The sequence below is a fragment of the Hordeum vulgare genome, chromosome 3H (assembly GCF_904849725.1).
Source record: "Hordeum vulgare subsp. vulgare chromosome 3H, MorexV3_pseudomolecules_assembly, whole genome shotgun sequence".
NCBI lineage: Eukaryota > Viridiplantae > Streptophyta > Magnoliopsida > Poales > Poaceae > Hordeum > Hordeum vulgare.
In genome coordinates, this window is record NC_058520.1 from 303382418 (window position 1) to 303406888 (window position 24471).

The following is a 24471-nucleotide window of genomic DNA, read 5'->3' on the forward strand; positions in this document are numbered from 1 at the left end:
GCTAGGGTCCAAATCCAATTTGCATAGTACTGATAAAGGTAAAACCAACGCTCATTAACCCTAAGGGCATTTGTATGAAATAGTACGTGCCACATGGGGTTATGAACGAGGTATCTTCCGCATCCTCTTTGGCCTTGAAAATCTGGTGATATCCGGAGTACGCATGCAGGAAGGAAAGTCGGTCAGACCCGGAAGTAGAGTCAACTATCTAATCAATACGCGACAAGGAGAATGGGCCCTTGGGGCATGCTTATTTAAGTCTATGAAATCAATACAAAGCCTTCATTTCCCGTTCGCCTAGTGTACCACTACTAGGTTGGCTAACCACGTTGGATGCAGTGCTCCTCAGACAAAACCAGCCCCTTCCATCTTCTTGATTTCCTCGGCAATAAATTGTTGCCTCTCCAAGTCCTGCTTCCTAACCTTCTGCATGACGGGTTTGGCATGAGGGCAAACAATAAGGTGGTGCTCAATTTCCTCTGTGGGAACACCGGGGATGCCGAATGGTTGCTAGGCAAACAATTCTACATTCGCCCGTAGAAAGGCAACGCGTACGCTTTCCTAGTTGTCACAAAAGGTGGCACTGATGGTGAATGTACCATGAGAGCCATCGTCCTTTGCCAGGGCCTTCTTCGTCATAGGTTAGGAGACCTTGGACTTCCTATCGATGGAGCTATCCGGAAGGTCATCGACAGGTGCAACGCATTCCACGGAGGCGCGCTTCCTGAAGTCCTTGTCGAAGTTTCCGTTGGACTTCTTCTTCGTCTGGCTTTGGACAGGGGTGGATTGTCTTGTGTTTTCAGCTGCCACCACATCTCGGAACACTTGAGCCATGCAAATGACGGCGTCCTTCTTGTTAGACGGGATGGAGATTACTCCCGTGGGGCCCAGCATCTTCAAGACATTGCAGGCATAGTTGGATGCCGCCATGAATTTTAGAAAGGCTCGGCACCCAAGAATTCCATTGTATGGCATGGGAGCTCGACCACATCGAACACAACTTTTTCAATCCGGTAATTGAGATCTCCATCGAATGTAACCGGCAAAATTATCTTTCCCTTTGGCTGGCCTTTGTCGGGGTTGATCCCTTGGAATGAACCCTTCGGCTTTAGCTGGCTATCAGGGATCTGTAGTCTCTTGACCACCTCAGGAGAAATCCGATTCATCCCTGCCCTGCCATCAACTAACATCTTGCTAACCTTGAGGTTGCGGACTGTCGTGGATACCAACAGCAGCAAACACCCGACCACGGTAACGCGGTCGGGGTGATCCTCTCCGTCAAAGATGATAGGTGTGGGACCATTCGAGCGGTCTTCGAGAGTCGTCCGTTGGCTCCATGGTGTTAACCTCGCGCACCCACTATTTGAACTGGCTGTGAGAGGAGTGCAAGGACGCACCCCCGTCAACACACATGGCATCGGTTTCCTTCTCGAACTCCCTCTCGCTAGAATGCTCTCCATCATCTTCGTCGTCACTTATGTCATCATCTTCTTTCCTCTCGCGGCCCCTGGCAAGCTTTTCCTTCTATTGCGGGGCCTTGCCGTGGCAGCCTGCTCTACCGCCGCAGCTCTTCCCGACAACATTATATTGGTTCTTCTCCTTGTCGCGCTTCTCATATTCAACCTTCTTCTTCTCAGCAAGTTCCTCAACTTGGCGACATTCATGGAGATCCTGGCCCTTGGTGCAATGGATCTTGCAGTATGGCTCGTCACACTTTCCAGCATTCTCTGCTGCAGCGGACTCCCAGCAATCAGCGCACGAAGTAGCTCCCTTGTTGGGGGTCTCGGCTTTCGCCTTCTTGCTTGAGCTAACACTCCAGAGCCTTCGACAGCAAACACCGCTTTGCCTTTGCACTTCTTATTGCGCTACCAGTTCCTCCCCTTCGACCCAGGGGCATCGTCATCTTTGTCGGAGTCTACTTTATGCCAGCTTCCTCTCCGGGGAGTCACCTTCCTTCCTTAGCGCGAGCACACTTGTCTGCCAACGTGTACATATCGTTAACGGTCTTTAGGAGTTTGATGTTCATCTTGGCCCACATTATCCTGTTGCAGATGTTCGAGTGGAATGCAACAATCACGACTGCGGGGTGTATCCCTGGAAAGTTGTGGTGTACCATGCTGAATCTTGGATGTATTTTTGCAGGGTTTCACCCTCGTTATACGAGAAGACCTGCAAATCACTGGGGTTTTCTTGGCTCCTGGTGGCCACCTATGAAGGCGCCAACGAACTCGTTGCACAGGTCAGCTGAGGACGAAATGGAATTCTCTGGCAGGTGCATCAGCCACGATCTCACATTTGGCTTGAGTGCCAAAGGGAATTAGTTGGCAAGCACCTCATCGTATCTTCCTCCGACGGCTTGGACGACCATCATGTACATGCCCAAGAACCCCGCCGAATTGACCCTCCCATTGTACTTTTTCGTTAGCTCGGGCTTGAAAGCTCGGCTCGACGACCAGCGGACCTGCCGCAGCTCATGAGTGAAGGCAAACTCCCGACCTTGTAAGGTAGGTTTCCACCAGCACTGGGTGCGGGCTTGCCACCGTCGCGTTTGTCGGATTCACGGTGTGCTTCCCGGCATCGCTCGATGGTGGTGCACGTTTCCTCGTTCCGCTGGTCTTCCAGGACCTATGGCTGGTCACGCGGGCTGGTCGAGGCCATAGATGCCTCGTCAGGCCTGTTACTACATGGAACTTGTCGCAGCTGCCCTCCAGCTTGCTGTCCAGGAGGGTATTGCACCATCGACATGGCCTCCCCACCTTGGTCATTTGTTCGGGCCGCCGTCGCCATTCATGGACGATGGGAGGAACCTGGGTGCTGTGATTTTCCGGCTTCGGCGAAGCCGATCAAACTTTGGGTTGTAGCTCTCCACTTGTCCATCTTGTCAGCCACCAGTGGGAAGTTTAGCGGCAGCTGAGCTTGCGCCATTGCCTCCACGACCGTGTTTGGTGTGGGCAGAGAGGCGGTTCACGACCTGGCTCGAATCCTGGTGGAACCAGGGGTAGCCTCGTCACGTCCTTGTCGTCGTGCACCGGCTGACATGGTGGCCTAACTTGGGGGAGGCTGGGGTGTGGATCCGTGGCCCCTGCCAGCAGCCGCGCCAGTGACTGGCACAGTTGGAGCACCGTCGTGTCCTTCAGACTGGGCGCCGCTGTTGCAAGCGTGGTCACCTATGCGGCGGATGCATGGGGCCTGAGCGTCCCTTTCGACCATGGCACTAGGGCGAGCTCACAATGGCGTCGCTGTTGCTCGCCTCCGGCGCCCCTTGTTCCGGCTTCGACCATAGGGGACACGATGGTTGTGCCTCTTGCGCCGACCGCGTCATCCACGGTGCCCGCGTCTCCTGATGCAACTGTGGCGCTGGCGGCGTCCGTAGCTGCCAGCATCGGGGCCTTCGAAGTTGAAGGGTGAGCGTATGCATCGGTCTTATTCTTGGGAGCCATCTCGAAAAAGTGAAGGTCGCAATGAAGATGTGTATGCTGCTTGTATTCTCAGGTTTGTGGGAACGAAGCCCCCTGCCTGGCGTGCCAAAATGTCGGCGCAGGTCTGCACACGGTCACCTATGGGACCTTCAGGCCCCTTGTGTTTCGGCGGGGAGGTCGTATCACACAAAGAGCAGAGAGTACAGAAACAACTCGGTGATGAGACTCGGGGTTTTTTACCCAGGATCGGGCCGCTATGAAGCATGAAACCCTACTCATGCTTTGGTGGATTGATTGGGGAAGATGAAGTTCACACGGAGCTATGCCCTGGCAAGGGTTGTCGGGGGGAGCTAGCACGTGTGAATGCTTACACTTAGATCTATTCCCATGGGACCTAATCTACCAAGCGTTGAATCTCTACGCTCTCAAATGCCCAAAGATCTGAATCCTCTGTTAGGTTGCATCGGTCCTCCTTTTATAGCTCAAGGGGCGTCCACACTGGCAACTAGAATGATCATATAGCTAACAGTGCTATCATACCTAAGTCTCGCACTTAAGACAGAGCGCCATAAAAGCGGCCCTAGGTGGCGAGCGGGGATGCGTTCCCGGTAGGCTTCTACCACCCATGAGCTGGATGTGGCTTGAGGTCTTGACACGCTTCTGGATGTAACTTGTCTCCCTCCGTGGTGCCATGTTGCTAGAGAGAGCCACCTAGCCATCTGGGGGCTCGACACCTCATCGACAAGTGACTTGTGTAGCAATGAGGTGGAGCTGTCATAGGCCGGCCTACGCCTGTCGAGGAGGCGCCTTGCCGGGTCTTGGTGAGAATGGTTGCGGCTTCACTCCAGGCAGGCGCCGGGAGTCCTTGGCGTGCTTGGATTGTTGATGTTGGCCTCGAGATTGCGGATGCTTCCGATTCCCGTGCATAACTCATGGGCACTAGGTACCCCATTATTAGTGCACCGACACTTGGATACTTTGGAGCCGAGGAGAGAAGTGGAGGTCAAGGGAAAAGTGAGAGGGAGTCTCTGCCAGGGGTGAATGAGAAAAGGAATTGAGGGTTTTTTCCTTCTCCCATTGAATTAGATCTGGGGCTCTCGGTTGCAGGTGTGGGGTTGATCAACAAACTTGTGATAAAAGTTTGGGGTGAAGGAAGAAAGTAGAAGGGGTGAAAGTAGCTGTTTTACTAAATCATCACAAGGTGTTTGATGCTGATTTGAGGAAGGTAACCCTCACCAATTTTAGTGAGAAATAACATGATTAAATGATGGGAAAAAATAGTAGGATTCACCAAGTTTGAGCTCATTTGATCAAGGTTGACAATGTGGACATGGAAAACCCTAGAAATGGGCAGAATCACATTTCTGTGAACCAAGATGAGTAAACCAACTCCCACAAATGCACAACTTGGGGTGGCACCCTTATTTGGTCGCTGGATCACTCGTGCAAAGTTGGAGAGCAATAGGGCAAACTTGGTAATGTAGAGTGGTTCAAACTTGGTTCTTGACAGGAAGGGTTTTGGGTCTCTTAGGTGAATCAAATCAACTTGGATGGGGATAACTTTGGAGGGTCACCTCATATAACATGTGGGACATGCTAGAATTTTCCTGGAATTTATTGAGAATATTTCCTTTGAAAATATTTCAAAAGCTTAAAATAGGCAGAAAGAGTTTTGAGGGGTTTTCCCAATATTTTGAACATGACCATGTGTAGAAACTAATATATATGGAAAATATATGTCGTTTGAGTTTCCCAAAATTTTCTCAAATATTTTCAAGGTAGGAAAATAATTTTCCTCTATGAAACACCATTTCTCGCCCCAAAAAAGGGTGTTTAAATAAAATATGAAAATAACTTTTAAAATGATTATTTTGTGGTTTTGGCAACTCTTTATAATAGTAGAATCAAATAAAAATCTTTGTGATAAAATATCTCTCCTAAATTATTGACTTGTATTGCAAATCCCAATTCAAGTGTTTTGAAGCTTTAAAAAAATGCTTTTTTAAGTAATATGTTATTAAGATTAGTTTCTGGTCCTATACACATGGAATGATCATTGGGCAAGGGTTTGGGTCCAAGGAGAGGAGTTTTTAGAGAGAAGGTAGTTTTGGTGAATTAAAACACAATCAAGCACACCAGCAAGTTGCAATCAAATCAGTCATCACAAGCACTCAAAAAGTTCTAATCGGTTCCAAATTTTGTCAAACAGAATGTGACAAAGTGGTACAAACACTAGGTGTGGCAGATCTCCTCCGGTAGCAGATGTTGGAGTAGACAATAGAGCATAGAAGAAGGTTTCGGCTGATGTCGCTAGAGTAGGAGCTGGAGGTGTAAACACTAGAGGTGGTGGACCAGGAGGTGAAGCTTGAGCTCAAGACAGTCTATCTTTTGGTACCGGCACAACTGTTGATGTGGTGTGGGTCGAGAAACGTGTGTTAGTACTAAGAAGTGAATCATCAGCATCATAGTCGTCATCATCATCTTCATCATATGAGCGTGGAATTTGCATTTAGTCAACTTCATGCTGAAGCTGCTTAACTGTGGTGGTCAACTCCGTAACCTTCACATCTAGGTCACGGAACTTTGTTTCTATGATCCCCTCTAGGCTCTTCTCATTTAACATAATCTTAGAAATATTCTTCTCCATCCCTCGGATGGTGCTGACCAAGAAGGACATATGTTCATCTCTGGTTTTTAGCTGGGGTGGGGGAACCAGAGCATTCTTAGCGGCCTCTGCATCTGCTGCCTATGTAGCCTCTCTAGCTATAGCTGAGCATGGATGAGTGTCATCCATCACAACTTTATTATCCTTGAACTCTGGCTCAAGTGGAAAATGAGGAGGATCAAGATGATATGCATGCTTGCCCATCTTGGCATTGATTAGCAGTTGACTGTATGGTGCATATCGACAAGATATCTTCTGATCCGCAGAAGTTCTCTTGATAGTCTCAGCAATCAAATCGATGACTTTGAAGCGAGTGTGGGTGTCTAAATTATGTAGCATATTGATGGCATAGCCTCTAATCATTTTGTGATCAGCTGATTTGGGCATCAGGGTATGCTTCAAGATTGTGTTGGTAGTGGTTATTCCAGCTTGCAAGAAATAGATAGACCCAAGCTTGTGAGATGGCAAGAAGTCACTTGGCACTCACTTGTACATATAATGGAGTTGTGATTCTTCTTAGGTTCTGAATACACATCCAGGTCCCCTACTTGTGACTTTGGAGCACCAATGAATGTATCCCATTCTTCAATTGTGGCTTCATATCTATGGCCATTAGTCATCCAGAGAATTGTGCCATGTGCATAGAAAATAACTATTGAATAGAATTGCATATTCATTTCATCATTCCAAGCAGTCATCTCTCTGCCAAAAAACTCTTTAATGTCAACAAGATTGAAGTTCTCTCTCACATAAGGAAACAAATCTTCATTGGCTTTGATGTAATTCCAGTCGACATATATCTTGTCACTGACTGCTGGACATTTGTCATACAGAACTGTTTCATAGAAGTCTTGTTCTTCTCTTGTATGAAACCTGGGATCAACTGCAGTCCTTCTCCTCACAACATAGGGATCAATAGCTCTCGACTTCCTCAACCTGCATCTCTTGTTTTGTTCATGTCTTCAGCTATTGGATGAGCCTCATTGTGAAGTGGCAAATGAGGCCTTAACTCCATGAGAATAGGTGCATTCTCAACATCTTCCTCTGCAGCAAAAGCTCTGGAAGCAGTGCCTTTCTCTTTAGCATCTAAATGTATGTCCTTTGTAGTCCTCTTGGGAGCTACACGCTTCTTTGGATCTGAAGGCTTTGGAGAAGAACGCTTCATAGAATAAGCTTCTTTTTCTTATTCTTTGGAGGGGCTTAGCAGGTACTTCTTCTTCCTCTTCCTCAGCAGCAGCAGTTTCTGCTGGGTCTTCATACATGGAAGTTTGTCTACCAATGACATGCATGGTTCTCTTCCTCACTCTCTTCACACCTGGCTTCTTAGGAGGTATCTCAAGGGTAAGTGTCATCCCTTGCCATGCAGACTCTGGAGCTCTCACGTCAGAAGGTTTATGTAAGTGAATCTAGTGCCCCTGAATGATTTTGGTGGTTTGAAGACTTATAGGTTAAGTATATAATGTGTTCGTGAGTGTACACAAGATCTATAAGTCGCTGAGGAGTTTGAAATATTCGATGAATATCGAGCCCTAAAAATGTATATCTTCGGCTGAAGAAATTGGTCTTCTGCTGCAGACCTTGACCGTGAAGAAATTGCAATGAATTTGATATTCCTCATGAAGATATTGAAGATGAGGAATTCGGTGTGTCCTAAAGAAAAATGATTCGAAGACTTTGAAGCGTGAAGATTTATTCTTTCTGTTTCATTTTCTTCACTCTTGAGTCATAGGTACACCGTACTGTTAAAGTGGGTCGAGGTAACACTTCGGAATGAATTTCCTCATGATGCTCAACCCAAGCCTAATCCTACCAAAAGCCTCAAGGGAGGAATATGAGAGACACGAGGACTCTCATAGTTGAGGGTCCCGACCATTGCTACAATTCGCGCCACATCACCGATCTTATCCACGCCAATAGTCATATTATTTAAGGGCATTAATGACAAATCATGTTGGGATGCTCCGAGGCTATAAATAGCCGCCCCCACAACCATTAGCTGGTTGGCTGCTCATTTAGAAACTGACACTTGTCATAAGAGCAACCCAAATTCCTCAAAGTCTTCGAGAGTAAATCATCAGTGAGGAAATACCCCAAACACCAAACCACACACCAAAAACAAAGTGATTGAGCAGCACTGAAGAATTTGTTCCTGCGTGGAACCGAAGCCTTTTACCTTTGAGGACTGTGCATCCTCCAGAAGGTTAGGCGTCATGGTCTAGAGCAATCCAGCAGTAAATTGTGGATCGGCACGTGACCAAGTTTGTGAGGGTTTGGAAGTTTGCACTGAAGACTTACCACGAGTGTTGGGAGAGGACTATATGTCTTTAGCTCAAGGAGAATATGGTAGGGACTGTGTGTCTCGGGATTCTGTGTCCTTTGGTTCCAATACCAACCCTCTCCAAACCAGACGTACAACTGTCACAACAGTTGGAACTGGGTCATCAACCAATGTCTTCACTTCATACGGATTCTATTTCTTCATATCTTTCAATTCCTCAATATTGTATGTTGAATATTTTCATTGTCACTGTTTGAAGAATTTGCTAAAGACTTTCTCTGAAATTTATCAACCCCAAAATTCTTCACGCGAGTTAATCCTAACCCGTTTTCTCTGTGCCTGCATACTGTGCAAACTGCTTTTCATATTCCTCATCTTGAAAATTGTTATTGTGATACTTTGCACTCCTGATCCTTTTCTATTTCCGCTACAAGTTAGTCATCAGTGAGGAATTTCCTCAAAAGGAATTTCCTCGGTGATGAAATTATATAAATCTCCTATTCACCCCCCTCTAGTCCATATAACGCACTTTCAATTGGTATCAGAGCAAGGTAATCCCTTGTTCTGTGTGACTTTGGTTTAACCACCTGGAGTTTTAGCTATGTCGACTACAGGCAAGATCAAGATAACCGCATGATGTCCTACTTTCGAAAGAAAGGACTTTCCCTTCTGGAAGACCAATATGCAGATGCATCTACAAGCTATTGACAATGATCTCTGGTATATTGTGGAACATGGTCTCCCTATCATCACTGCTACTGTCTCTGCCGCTGATGTGAAGAAATTCAAGTAACTTGATTCTCAAGCGAAGAATATCCTTTGTGGCCATCTGACCAAAGGTCAGTATGGCAGAGTGAGTGCTTTGGGCTCAGCAAAACTAATGTGGGAAAGTCTGTCCAAAGTAAATGAAGGAGTATCAACCCAGCATGATTCTCGTGTTGATGTTCTTCGCAATCTCTTCAATCGCTTCAAGAGGCTTGACAATGAAAGCTGCCAAGATACCTTTGATCTCCTCACTAACATATCAAATGAACTGCAAGAACTGGGAGCTCGAGTCATTACTGACCATGAAGTTGTGAAGGACCTGCTAAGATCTTTGGATTCTTCATTTGATACTTTAGTTCTGATGATTCAAGAAAGACCAGACTACAAGATGCTTGATCCTGCTGATATGCTCGAAAGAGTCAATACTCATGAATTCCAACAAGAAGAAAAGAGAGATCTGTATGGACCAAGCTATTCTAGACCTCGTGCACTGAAGGCCAAAGCAATTTCCTCATCCGGAGAAGAAGACTCGGATGGCAGCATTGGTGATCCTCAAGAATTTGGACAGGAGCTTGCAATGCTCGTGAGGAAATTCTAGAAGTTTACAAGATGTGGTCATATTGGTAAATCTTCAAGAAGAGATATGAAGAAATCAGAATCTTCATCTGAGGACTACAATAAAAGAACCTTCCACAAATGCAAGAAATCAGGTCACTACATTGTTGATTGTCCTTGTTGGGTGAAGGAATCAAAGAAGAAGAAATACAAGGATGAATGTTCTGATGACTCGAAGAAAAAAAAATCTTCAAAATCCTCAACCTCAATGTCCTCATTGTAAAAGAAGACTAGTTTCTGAAAAGCTCGGGCACTTATTGGCAAAGAAATGGATTCTGAGGCAGAATCCGAGGAATGTGACGAAGAGGGAGGTTCCAATGAAGACTCAGAATCTGGACAGGCTAGTCTTGCACTTGCAACCACATTTTTCAGCAAGTCAATCCTCAACCTTGAAGAAAATGATAACACCATCCTCACTGATGACTATGTTGATGACTTCGCTCCAACCTATTGCTTCATGGCAAAAGGTTCAAAGGTACCGAACGATGCTTCCTCCTCTGATTCAAGTGACTGTGAACCTGATGATTATAAAAATCCCAGTTACACTAAACTTGCTATCATTGCTACTAAACAACAAACTGCCCTAGAAAAGCTTCAGAAACTGCTAGACAGAAGCAATGATCTATTGAATGATGAAATGAATCTTACCCAAATCTTCACTGAAGATATGAAAAGTCTTCAGTCCAGATTTGATAATCTTCAAGATCGTCATGTCACACTCCTCACTCATCATGAGAAACTTTCCTATGAATTTCTTCAAAGGAAACTTGATCTTGAGAAGCTGAGGATTTCTCATGATGATCTTTGTATGGAAAATGATTCATTACTCGCTCAACAGATCAGTGCTGCTCAGGATGAATTCATTCCTCCATGTATTAAATGCATCGAACATGAAACTGCTAATTCTTCACTAGAATCATCAAATGCTTCTATGGCTACAAATTCTTCAAGTTCTACTGTGGTATCAAATTCCTCACTTGAGGAAACCACAAATGTCACTAATGAAACTGCAGGGCTGAAGGAATTGTATCTGACAGGCATGTACAAAAGTCTCAAAGGGCACCAAACCCTTTGCGCTATGCTCAAAAAGCAGATTTTGAACAGGAACCCGAGGAAAGAAGGAATTGCCTTTGAGAGGAAATTGAATGCTGATGGATCATACTGGAAACCTGAGCAGTATCCCAAAACCTCATGGGTTGCTGCTAAGGGGCCTCCTGTTGATCCATCCAATCTAACAGGCTTTGCATGTGAATTATCCTATTCCTCAGATGTGTCATTTGACTCCAACTATTAATTGTTCAAAAATCAATCTGGTGAAGTATTTGCTCGATATGTTGGAACTAACTGCAAGAATGGACCACCCCTGAGGAAAATCTAGGTCCCCAAAAGTTGCCTTGAAAATTTTCAAGTGAATGTGCTCATGACACTACCTATGAAGAATTTGAACCCCACATCAAATTCCTCGGGAGGACCGAAGTCTTCAAGAAATCAAAATCCTCAACTGGTCAAAACTATGCTCGTACCCGTGCTAATGATTCAAATATGCAGGGAAATTACAAGGGACATGAATATGAGTATTACTGTTCAAATCATTATGTTCATAAATCCTCAAAGAATTTCTATGCCTATTCATTTGATTACTCTAACCCCCCTACTGTGAAGAGAAGTGCATTAGATTCAATGCCCCCTTTCTCATATGGAGCTCGCAGGATGATGAACTCTTTACCACCCCTTCAGATGTGGGTGGTGAGGAAATTGAACTAATCACTTCTGCAGGACAGGTCTCTAGACGAAAATCATCATCTCAAGAATTTGCTGGAGACTTAAGAATAATCTTGATAGGACGCAACCAAACATTTGATGAAATGAAAAACATTTCACACGTCCTCATAATCACTGTTTATGATGAATTTCCTATCTGATGAAATTGATATCATATTCTTCAAGTCTGAAGCATATGAGATGGTAAGATGTACTAATTCATGTGCATGATGACAAACCCAAGAGTACTGAGTGGGTTCTTGATAGTGCTTGCACACACCACATGACTGGTGAAAAAAGCTTGCTGATGAATATGCCGCTGACTCCATCACCCTTGAAGAAAATCACTTATGCTGACGAAGGTAAAAGCAAGGTATTGGGACTTGGCAAAGTGGCTATTTCCAAGGACAGGCATATGGACAAGGTGATGCTTGTTGAATCCCTTGGGTTTAACCTCATGTCAGTCTTAATGCTTTGTGATCTTGATATGGTTATTATCTTTGGAAAATATAGATGTGTTTTCATCATGGAATCTGAGAGATCCAAAGTCTTCGAAGGTGTTAGAAGACGGGATTTGTACAGTGTCGATTTCTCTACAGGTCCTCAACCAGCCACTTGCTTACTAGCAAAAACCTCAGAAGGTTGGCTATGGCATCGAAGATATGGTCATTCAGGCATGAGGAACTTGCACACACTAGCGAAGAAGAAGCATGTCATTGGCATCAAATCAGTCAAATTCCTCAAGGACCACCTCTGGGGTGCTTGTGAGTCTGGGAAAATGACCAGATCCAAGCACCCCTCGAAGACTATCATGACCACTACTCGTCCATTTGAATTACTTCACATGGATCTATTTGGACCTACTCATTATGCCACTCTAAAAAATGTTGCATCTTTATATGACTTTGTCATAGTTGATGATTATTCCAGATACACTTGGGTGCATATCATTCTGTATAAAACTAAAGTGCAGGAAGTCTTTAAACGATTTTTCTCAAGGGCCTCGACGAACTTCGGCGTCAAGATCAAACACATCAGGAGTGATAATGGAACATAATTCAAAAACACTGGTCTTAATAATTATCTTGATGAACTTGGTATTACTCACGAATTGTTTGCTCCTTATACTCCTCAACAGAATGGCGTCATCGAAATGAAGAACAGGGCTCTGGTTGAGATGGCATGAACCATGCTTGAAGAATATCAGACTCCTCGTCGTTTCTGGACTGAAGCAATCAACACAGCTTGCCATATCATCAACAGGGTATATCTTCACAAATTCCTCAAGAAAACCTCATATGAACTCCTCACTGACAAGAAATCCAATGTAAGTTATTTCAAAGTCTTCGGTGCAAAATGCTGGATTAGAGATCCTCACCATAGCTCCTAGTTTGCACCTAAGGCACATGAGGGTTTTATGCTTGGTTACAGAAAGGACTCGCACACCTACAGAGTCTTCAACACCTATCACAACAAGGTTGTTGAAACTGTAGATGTGCGGTTTGATGAAACTAATGGCTCGTGAAGAGAGAAATTGCCTCGTAAACCAGATAAGCTATCTCCTGAGGAAGCAATAAATCTCAAAGCTACTGAGGACATTGTTCCTACTGAGGAAATTGCTGAAGAAATCATTCCCAGCACTGATGAAAATAAAGAAGATGCTCCTGAGGAATTTGCTCCAGAACCAATTCCTCAGCCCAGACGAAATCCTCAACCAGCTCATCCGAGGATTGCAAATGAAGTAGAACTTGACAAAATCCTCGATGACATCAACGCGCCAGGTCGTCTCACTCGCTCAAAAGCTTCACACTTAGTTAACTTTTGTGGGCAATCTTCCTTTGTGTCTATCACAGAACCTTCAAAAACTGCTGAGGCTTTCATGGAACCGGAGTGGATTCAAGCCATGCAAGACGAACCTCTTCAATTCAAGATGAATGACGTCTGGGAGCTCGTCAAACGACCAGATCCTCGCAAGAACAATATCATCGGCACCAAGTGGATTTTACGAAACAAGCAAGATGAGGATGGTCAAGTGGTGAGGAATAAGGCACGACTTGTAGCCCAAGGCTACACACATTTTGACGGAATTGATTTCAATGAAACTTTTGCTCCTGTTGCTAGACTTGAAGCTATTCGAATACTACTTGCTTATGCTAATCATCATAACATCATCTTATATCAAATGGATGTAAAAAGTGCATTCCTTAATGGTAAGCTTGAGGAAGAAGTATATGTTGCTCAGCCCCCAGGTTTTGAGGATCCAAAGAATCCAGACAAAGTCTTCAGACTCAAAAAGGCACTTTATGGTCTCAAGCAAGCCCCTCGGGCATGGTATGATACATTGAAGGAATTCCTCATGAAGAAACGCTTCAAACCTGATTCACTCGATCCAACTCTGTTCACAAAATCCTATGATAATGAACTATTTGTGTGCTAGATATATGTCGACGACATCATATTTGGATGTACTGACAAACGTTATAGTGATGAATTTGCTTACATGATGAGTGAAGAATATCAGATGTCTATGATGGGGGAGCTGAAATTCTTCTTAGGTCTTCAAATTCGTCAACAACTCAATGGGATCTTCATATCACAGGAGAAATACCTCAAGGATGTTCTCAGGAAATTATACATGCATGAATGCAAAGGCGCCAAGATTCCCATGCCTACCAACGGCCACCTCTGCACTGACGAAAATGTGTTTCTTGAAGAAAATCTGCTAGTGTCATCATAATCCTCAAGAGCTCAACTTCCTCAGCAAAAGCCTCAGCTGAAGAAAATGGAGGATGACAGGAAGCAAAAGGGTGGCAAGAAACTCGAACAAAACAGTATAATTGATATCCCTGAGGATATATACTTGGACTATTGCACACCAGATGAGCAAGAATCAATGCCCAAGAGGAAAATAAGGCTCCAAAAGATAGAACGCAGGTGGGCTAAGGAGTGGAAGGAATACCGATTCGTCACTCCAAAGTATGCGAAGAAATTCGCTCTTAACCCACCTGGCAAAAGGCCTCCTCTCGGGGATCATCAGAATGCCCATCCTTCAAGCCTTAAGACGATTGATGATTATCTTGAGGAAAAGACCAAACACTTGTCAAAGCTTCAGAAGCAAGCAGAAACTGCTGTGAGGAAATTCAATGAAGGATCTGCTGCTGCTGCTGCCGCAGCCACCTCCTCAGGTGCTGAAACTTTTGGCACGGCCATTCCTCAAGTGAAGCCTGTGCCATAGAAATCAAAGGCTTCAAAGATTCAATAGAAATTGCTTCAGAAGGCCGTGCCTGCGTCTGCACCAAAACACTCAACAACAACACATGCTTCAATGCCTGAACACCAGCAGCTTGTGAAGCAACTGCCTACTGTCTCCAGCTCCTCTGTTCCATCTGCCACGAGCTCAGAGACAAAGTCTTCACCAACACAGTTGAAGACTAAGATGACTGCTGGAAGAGGAAACAGACCCAGCCCAAGCAAAGTCATCAAAGTCCCTTCTGCATCAGAAGGAAGTGATGAATATGACGATCAAACACTTCAAGCAATCATCAGAAACAAGCAAGAACGGTCGCTCAAGCTTCAGGCAGTGTCGTTCCTCTTGCCATGGATCCATAAGTCCTGTTGGACTACATCAATGTTTGGTATGATGACCCAAACACACCCATTGCTGACTTGAAGCTTTCCCCGGGCATCAGCCATATGGTGGCCACATTCATCAATGAGGCCAAGTGGAAGGAGACGCAAGCCAAACAAGCAACGACTACAAAGCTGAAGAAGGAGAAATTCCTCTGACAGAATCTCCTCAGCCTGACGCCTGATGCTCTTGTGTCAACCCATGCAGAACTGAAGACTTTGACAAACAAGTATACCAAACTATTTGATCGTCAAAGTCTCAAGACCAACTTCATCAAGTTTGCAACCAACGCAGTTCATGATTACAACAAAAAGGCTGCTCCTCCAGCAAAACCACAGTAGCCTGAGGAAGAGGAACAACAAGCAACCCCTGCTGAAGAAATGCCTCAAGAAAGCCGTGTTGATGCACCGGCTATTGAGGAAATAGCTAAGGATATTCCAGCTGATGCATCTAAGCCAGCTGATGAATCTGCTCCAGCTGAAGAAAATTTTTCAGCTGAGGAAACTGCCAGGACGGATACGGCTCCACCTCCTTAAGAGAAAATGCCTTCACCAAAATCCTCAAAGGTGAAGAAAATCACTCCGTTTGCATTAGACGTGAAGAAAACCAGGGCTGCACAAAAAGAAGCCAAGAAACGAAAAGCTTCTTCAAGACCAGAATCAACAGAGGCCAAGCGCCTCAAATCTCTTGATGAAAATGCTCCTTTGGATGTTGTGCCTCTCAAGATTGCTCCCTCCTAAGCTATGATTCCCTTCGAAAGTGAAGATACGGAGCATCTGACTGATGAGGAAATGAAATCTGCTGAGTCTGAGGAACACACATATGAGGAAATTCAAATTGATGACATTGCTCAGACATTCATTCCTCCTGAAGAACCTGCTCAAGGATCAGCTGCACCAGCTGAAGAATTTGGCTCCTCCTCCAAGCAAATTCCTCAAGCTGAGGAAAAACAAGAAGAAGATCCTCAGTCTGAGGAAAATCCTAGTCCTGAGCAAGATCCTCAACCTAAGGTTCAGGCTGAAGAAAATCCTCACCCTGAGAAAAACCCTCAACCTGAGGCACAGGCTGATGAATTTCCTCAACCTGAGGAATATGCTGAAGAAAATGCTCCTGTGCCCAATACAGAATCTGCTATTGTGGTTCCCAACATGCAGACTGCCATGATCGTCTCTCCTCAAGAGAAGAAGCAAAATCTTCAGCCTAGGCAGCATCAGCCCTTCTCAAAAAGGCCAAAGTTTCAAAAGGAGGCGTTCTCTGAAGAACACATGTATTTCATCGGAGACAATTCTTATGACAAGCTTCGCATCAGGCACATGAAGTTTTGGACAAGGACTCAGCTCAACTATTATGCATTTGTGCTCTGTGGAAGAAAGAACATTTTTCCGCACATGCATATTCCTCATGTTGAGCTTGAAGAAATTCCTTGCTTCACTCCAGTCCTCAACGTTCTTCATGAAGCCAGACTGATGCCACTTTGCACTGATATCTGTGATTCAAACGGCGACATCGTTCTTCAATTCTACGTAACTTTGCCCATCTTTGGAGATCCAACAAATATCAATACTTGGGTGTTGGATTGGATGACGTAGCACACACACTTCAAAGCCCTTGCAAATGAGCTTTGTGAGTACTTCTTGTTTCAATTCCTTCAGAACATGCTGTGAAGATGTATGATGAACGGGAATTTCCCAATAAGCTGATGGTAGTCCTCATGAAGCCTTTGGCCATGGGTCAACCACCAAGAACGACTTTTCTGGTCCAAGATCTCAAGTATGAATCCAGGACTATCTACAAAATTATGTGTAGTGTCATTGCTCCTATCAAGGGCCATGATGATGAAGAAGATGTTGTAGGCATCATGAAGAATATCCTCTTCAACATCATCCACTACATCCCCATAAACCTTCACGAGTTCTTCTTGAGGACTCTAGCTGACAATTCCATGTCACCTTTTGACCTGAAGATTTACGCTCCATGGATCATGAGATTCATCAAACGCAGCTCAAGCATCAACTATCATGCTAATTTCAATAATCACATTGAATATATGCCTCCGATCAGAGTCAACAAGAAGACTTTCGAGCCAGTTGAAGGAAAAGGCAAGTCTGTGATCGATGAAGGCAGTCGGCCCCTTGATGGCCAATTTCGTGAACCAGATGCATATTCTTCATGGGATGGTACTGAAACCCAGGAGCCACCAAGCCCAGTTGCCCCAAGGGTGATGACTAACAGAGAGCTACTCCTCAGTCTTCATCAGAAGGTCGATCGCAATCACAAATGGGTCAAACGCCAATTCGGTGCCATTGTGAAAACCCTCAATGAGACTCAGAATGCAGTGAAGATTAATCACCACTATCTTCACAAGGTTTTTGATCACTCCTGGGCCACACTGGCTCATTTGAAGACTCCACAAGAACTTGAAGAATTGGAGTTTACACAGGACTCTGACTGGTCATGGCCACCAAAGAAGAAATTCAAGCCAATTCCAGTTCCAGACCTTGAGGACAGTTCACTTTGTTCATTCCGCACTACAGAACCTGATGAAGACCAAGAAGATACTACCACTGGTCCAACGAGGAAGCCCGCCAAGAATCCTCGCGCGTCTTCCTCAACTACCAAGAAGTGAAAGTCTTCAAGGGGTGTTAGTCCTCAGTTTTGATCCCTTTCATCACTTGATGACAAAGGGGGAGAAATCTGAGAGTTAGTCTTCACGTGGGATATATTTTGGGGCTTATGAACTTTATTAAGTTACAAACTCTTGTTTCTTCTGAAGTGTTTTATGTAATGAGTTGTAACTTAAGCCCGATGGTACTCTGACGCTTTTGAACGTTTTTCTTCGCATTCTTATTCCTCAAAATATTAATGCATGCATGCTGGAATTCGTCAGATACCATTTCACATCATGCATCCTCAAATTCTTCCAATTATATGTCATATGTATGCATGATTTACAAGACTTAGGGGGAGATCTACATGATATAAATCATCAATGTGCATTTGCTGTGAAAAGCAAAATCCTCAAAATATGCACATCTTCAGGGGGAGTCTCTGTGTATCTTTATTTCAAATGCCTCAAAAGGAGTATTTACACTTCATATTTTTATCCCCGCTGAAGACTTAAACTAATTGTAATCAACCACCAAAAAGGGGGAGATTGTAACTGAATCTAGTGCCCCTGAATGATTTTGGTGGTTTGAAGTCTTATAGGTTAAGTATCTAATGTGTTCGTGAGTGTACACAGGATCTATAAGTCCCTGTGAAGTTTGAAATATTTGATGAATATCCACCCCTAAAAATGTATATCTTCGGCTGAAGAAATTGGTCTTCTGCTGAAGACCTTGATCGTGAAGAAATTGCGATGAAATTGATATTCCTCATGAAGATATTGAAGATGAGGAATTTGGTGCGTCCTGAAGAAAAACGATTCGAAGACTTTGAAGCGTGAAGATTTATTCTTTCTGTTTCATTTTCTTCACTCTTGAGTCATAGGTATACCGTACTATTAAAGGGGGAAGAGGTAACACTTCGGAATGAATTTCCTCATGATGCTCAACCCAAGCCTAATCCTACCAAAAGCCTCAAGTGAGGAATATGAGAGACATGAGGACTCTCACAGTTGAGGGTCCCGACCGTTGCCACAATTCGCACCACATCACCGATCTTATCCACTCCAACGGTCATATTATTTAAGGGCATTAATGTCAAATCATGTTGGGGTGCTTCCAGGCTATAAATAGCCGCCCCCACAACCATTAGCTGGTTGGCTGCTCCGTTAGAAACTGACACTTGTCATAAGAGCAACCCAAATTCCTCAGAGTCTTCGAGAATAAATCATCAGTGAGGAAATACTCCAAACACCAAACCACAAACCAAAAACCAAGTGATTGAGCATCACTGAAGAATTTGTTCCTGTGTGGAACCGAAGCCTTTTACCTTTGAGGACCGTGCATCCTCCAGACGGTTAGGCGTCATGGTCTAGAGCAATAAAGCAGTCAATTGTGGATTGGCAGGTGACCAAGTCTGGGAGGGTTTGGAAGTCTGCCCTAAAGACTTACCACGAGTGTTGGGCGAGGACTATGAGTCTTTAGCTCAAGTAGAATACGGTAGGGACTATGTGTCTCGGGATTGTGTGTCCTTTGGTTTCAATAACAAGCCGCTCTGAACCAGATGTACAACTGTCACAGCAGTTGGAGCTGGGTCATCAACCAATGTCTTCACCGTGATACAGGTTCTATTTCTTCATCTCTTTCAATTTCTCAACATTGTATGTTGAAGATTTTCATTGTCACTGTTTGAAGAATTTGCTGAAGAATTTCTCTAAAATTCCTCAACCCCAAAATTCTTCACGGAGTTAATCCTCACCTGTTTTCTCTGTGCCTGCATACTGTGCAAACTGCTTTTCATATTCCTCATCTTGATAACTTTTGTTGTGATACTTTGCACTCCTGATCCTTTGTTGTTTCCGTTGCAAGTTAGTCATCAGTGAGGAATTTCCTCAAAAATAATTTCCTCAATGATGAAATTCTAAAAATCTCCTATTCACCCCCCCTCTAGTCGATATAACGCACTTTCAGTTTAGAGTACTTGTTCCCGAAAGTTCTCTTGACAACAGGCTTCTCTTTCTTCTTCTGGGTAGAAGACTCTACAGGAACAAAATATGAGTCTTCTTCATCATAATTTAGCTTCCTCCTAGTCATTGTGGTAGCCTTGGGAAAGCTATTGGAGCTGGCGGTGCCTGCATCAAAAGGGGTCCTCTCAGGACTAGTGTGTGAATCGAACTCATCATGGGGCTCAGTGAAATTGTTCTGATTGTCATCGGAACCTGACATCTTGCAAACCTAGCACGCAAGGTGACACACAGACTGGCTGACCGTGTGAAAAGATATATAAGAGCAAGAAAAGATAAGCATCACAAAATTGCAGATTTTTTCAAATTTGTACTTAAAAACCTTGGGTGTGATCTACTGCAAAATTTATTTCGGTAGCGCCGGGTTGAAATTTTCGGAGTCACCGAGACTGACCACTTGAATTAATAGAGACTTGCGCAGCCTTTTTGGTGTAACCGAAAAAAACTTCTTGGTCTCACCGAAGCGGTTCTCAGTGACTCTAAAAACTAAATCATTGGAACCCATTTTATCAACTCGATATCACCGAGATGCATGTAGCGAGAGATCGGATAAAAAAAAATATGGTTCTCTATTCTATGGAATTTCTAGTGGTGAATAGGAGTTTCACATAGTGGATTGTATATAGGAGTGACCTAATGCACGTTAATCAGATAGGGGAGCGCATAAGGGGTCAGATTCATACCCTAGCTCAGTGATGAATCTCCTAGGCGACGATGGAGGCGAATCCCAACGGCAAAGGCACATGGGGATGCAATGGCGACGACCAAGGGGTCCTAGTGCGATAGTTAGGGGTTGGGAAGATGACGTGTGAAGATATAAATTCAAAGTGTTGGTTGCTCAGGTATAAATACCCCTCACTATTGGTGTCACCGATACGAAAATTTCGGTGCCACCGAGTTCCACTGTTGTCTATTGACAGGGAAACTCGGTGAGGCCGAGATTATGGTATCGGTGCTACCGAGATGGAAAACCTAGATCAACTTTGAGAATCGGTGAAACCGAGATTTTTGGGTTGGTTACACCAAGATTCACAAAGAGGTTTGGGAAGGCAGCCCTTATCGACACGGAACTCCGGGTTCTCCTCACACAAAGGGATCAAGAAGTGCTTGTTCAAGTTTTGTGATGTAGCATGAATAGAACTTGAGGCGAGAAAGCATAGATAGCTAGAAAAGGGTCCTAGGCATTCTTGTCTATCCAGTTGGCAAAAGATAAATCAAAAGCCAAAGGGCAACAATTGGGTATCGTCGAATGAGAAAAGATATGCAGACCAACATGCTCATACAATAAGATGTCAAATGAAAACATGATGAACATGCACAAACATCCTAGCATCTATCAAGCACTTTGGCAATGACAAAGGCATTCATATATGAGTATATTGACTTAGGAGTCAAGTAAGAATACTTGATCATAGGTCATACTCATCGATTAAGCACAAGTGGGGTTACCACTTTTACATAATGCATTAATGTGTTCCCATCATTTAGGAGACGCTTGTACTCAAGTGTTAGAGTAATGCTCCCCTAGATGTGACATCCCTCCTAAGAGGGATCGACTAACCTTAGGTTTTTTTGTAGAAGACATCAAGTAGGTGAACTAGTGGTGGATGCTCATTGTTGATGAAGTTCATCTTGAGTTGGGAGCAATCATTGGTAACAAGGTTGTCACTTGAATTAGCGGGAGCATCGACTGAAGCTTCGTAAGCACCGCCTTGACTTGTAGTCCAACTCATCTTTGTCTTTGAGATACATTTCGTGAGCAACAATCCTTCCAATGACTTCAGTAGGATTGAGATCTTTGTAGTTGGGCATCATTTGGATTAATGTGCACACGGTGTCGTATCTTCCATCCAAAGCTCTAAGTATATTCTTGACGATGAATTTGTCGTTCATCGCATCGCTTCCTAAGCTGTATCTTCCGCCCACACAGGACTAGCCTCACTCATGATAGATCTTCACGAAGTAGGCGATCCCCTAGCCCTTATAAACATCTTGGTTCAACTCCACAACACGAAGTAGGATTCTCCCAAGAGACACCTTACCAATCTAGGAGGCACCACACTACAGAAGGTAATAGATATGCTAGAACAATGAACTCCTTGCTCTTGTGCTTCTAAAGATAGTCTCCTCAACACTCAATCACTCTGTCTCTTAGATTTGGTAGGGGTAGGAGAGATTGATCTTGTGCAAAGCAACTTGGGGAGGCTAGAAATCAAGGTTCAAATGGTTGGAATGGAATATATTGACCTCAATACATGAGTAGGTAGCTCTCTCTCAAAAAAATGGATCTGGCAAGTGTAAGTGTGTTATGAGTACTTCCTCTGCGAATGAGAGGTACATGGAGGGGTATATATAGGAAACCTCCAAAATCCAACCGTTACACCATAATTGACCAACTCGGTGACACCGGAGTTACCAACTTGGTGGTACCGACTTGCTCAAAAGGTAGCAACTTTGAATCTTGGTGGAATTGATATACACAACTCGGCAGAACCGAAAAGGTGACTAATTGTTAGATAGCAGAACTCGGTGGAACCGATAGAGAAACTCGGAAATTCCGATTTTGTGTATGGAGGCAAAAGAAGATTGGTCACCCAAACTCGGTAGCACCGATGCAGATTCGGTTTTACCGAAAAGGTAGGGTATGGCCGAGTGATAAATGTTGGTGGCACCAATTTTCCATATTTGGCTTCGGACAAATATATTTTTTGGAAGAGTGGATGAGTTTTTTTTGGCATTCTCTAAGCAATTGAGCTACCAATTCATCACAATACCTCATCCCCTTTTAATAGTATTGGCTTTCCTATGGACTCAAATGTGATTTCTCACAAAGTGGAAAATGAAGAGTCTTTTTGCTTGAAGCTTTAGCCAATCCTATTCCTTCCTTCATCAAAGGGGCATATCCACACAATCCGATAGCCAAAGCATCTTTTAACTTTTCTAACATGTACTTGGCTAAATTCATTGGTACAATGATGCATATGTTGTGATTAATTAACAAAATCACCTTAGGGTGAGATTGTGCTTTCAATATGATGTCGATGTGACAGAGTTCTGTCTTGGTGCCTCCTGTGTGACTTGATTTCTTCCGGGGATTTGAGCTCCAAGGGATTCTTGAGGAAATTGTTATCATTCATATTTCTTAGTATCTCAAGACGGCGGATGTTCCAAATTGCTTCAATACTAGTAGTGGAGAGAGGAGTTTAGCATCCCAATACTCGTGAACAGAGTTCGTATGTACTGCAATACCTCGTATCATTGTGATTACGAGGATCTAAGGTAGATGAGTTTTCGAGATCTCTGGTTCTGTGTTGACGGATGTGATACACTCGACGGATAGTGTTATTGCTTGGAGTTGAGTGATGGATTTTCCTCCTTTTATCCGTGGACCCGATTGCATAACCATAAAATTTCTTAGGTGGGAATTCAAGTAGTTATGTATGATTATCTTTCAACATATGCATGATGTGAGGTTGGGGTTCGACATCTAGTGCATTCGTTTGTTCACGGTCGTTCTTAAACAGGATAGTCCGATATAAGTCATCGGATAAGCTTCGTAATGTTGGGGAACGTTGCATGGGAAACAAAATTTTCCTGCGCACACGAAGACCTATCATGGTGATGTTCATCTATGAGAGCGAGATCGGATCCACATACCCTTGTAGATCACTAAGCGGGAAGCGTTAAGAAACGTGGTTGATGTAGTGGTAGAGCTTCGTGATTCAAATCACCATCGTCCCATGATCCGTCCCACGATCCATCCCAATCTAGCACCAAACGGACGACACCTCCGCGTTCAGCACACGTACGGCTCGATGACGATCTCCGCCTTCTTGATCCAGCAAGAGTGACAGGGAAATAGATGAGTTCTCCGGCAGCGTGTCGGAGCGCCGATGATGGTAATGATCTATTCCTGTAGGGCTCCGCCCGAGCTCCGCATAAATCTGATCTAGAGGAAGAACTACGAGGTATAGGTATGAGTTGCACGTGGCAAAGTTGTGTCTCAAAAAACCCTAAGACCTCTAGTATATATAGGAGGAGGGGAGGGGCTAGCCTTGGGGTTCAAGAGAGCCCCAAGGGCACCGGCTGAAAGTAGGAGGATGACTCCAACTCCCATTCGGTTTCGTAAGGAGGAGTCCTCCTCTTCCTGCCCACCTCCCTCTTTTTTTTCTTTGGTTTTCTTCTTCTAGCGCCATAGCCCACTTGGGCGGGCCTCACCAATCTACTAAGCGCTGGTGCGCCACCCTAGGACTATTGGGCTCACTCCCGAGTTGGTGGTCCCCTCCCTGTGAAAACCCGGAACCCATTCGTCACTCCCAGTACACTGCCGGTAATGCCCGAAATCTTTCCAGTGACCAAATGAAACCATCCTATATATCAATCTTTGTTCGAGACCATTCCGGAAACCATCGTGTCACACCATGTTTTTACTACCACTTCTTTGTAATGCAAAAACCTGAGCTTGTTAAAACTTTTTCAAAACTAAAGATGTGAGTGCCATGTATGTCATTGAATGCTTGTGTGATGATCATGTGATGCTAAAAACCCCATTTCACAATATTGAATTATTTCCAAAAACCTTTACTTGTTTCTGATCGAGGTAAAACCCTACTTTGAGTTGCACTACATGGCCTTGATGCCATGGAGTGTTTCTACCCAAAGTTGGTGATCTGATTTTAACTTCATTTCAGTCCTCCCAAACCACAAAATAAT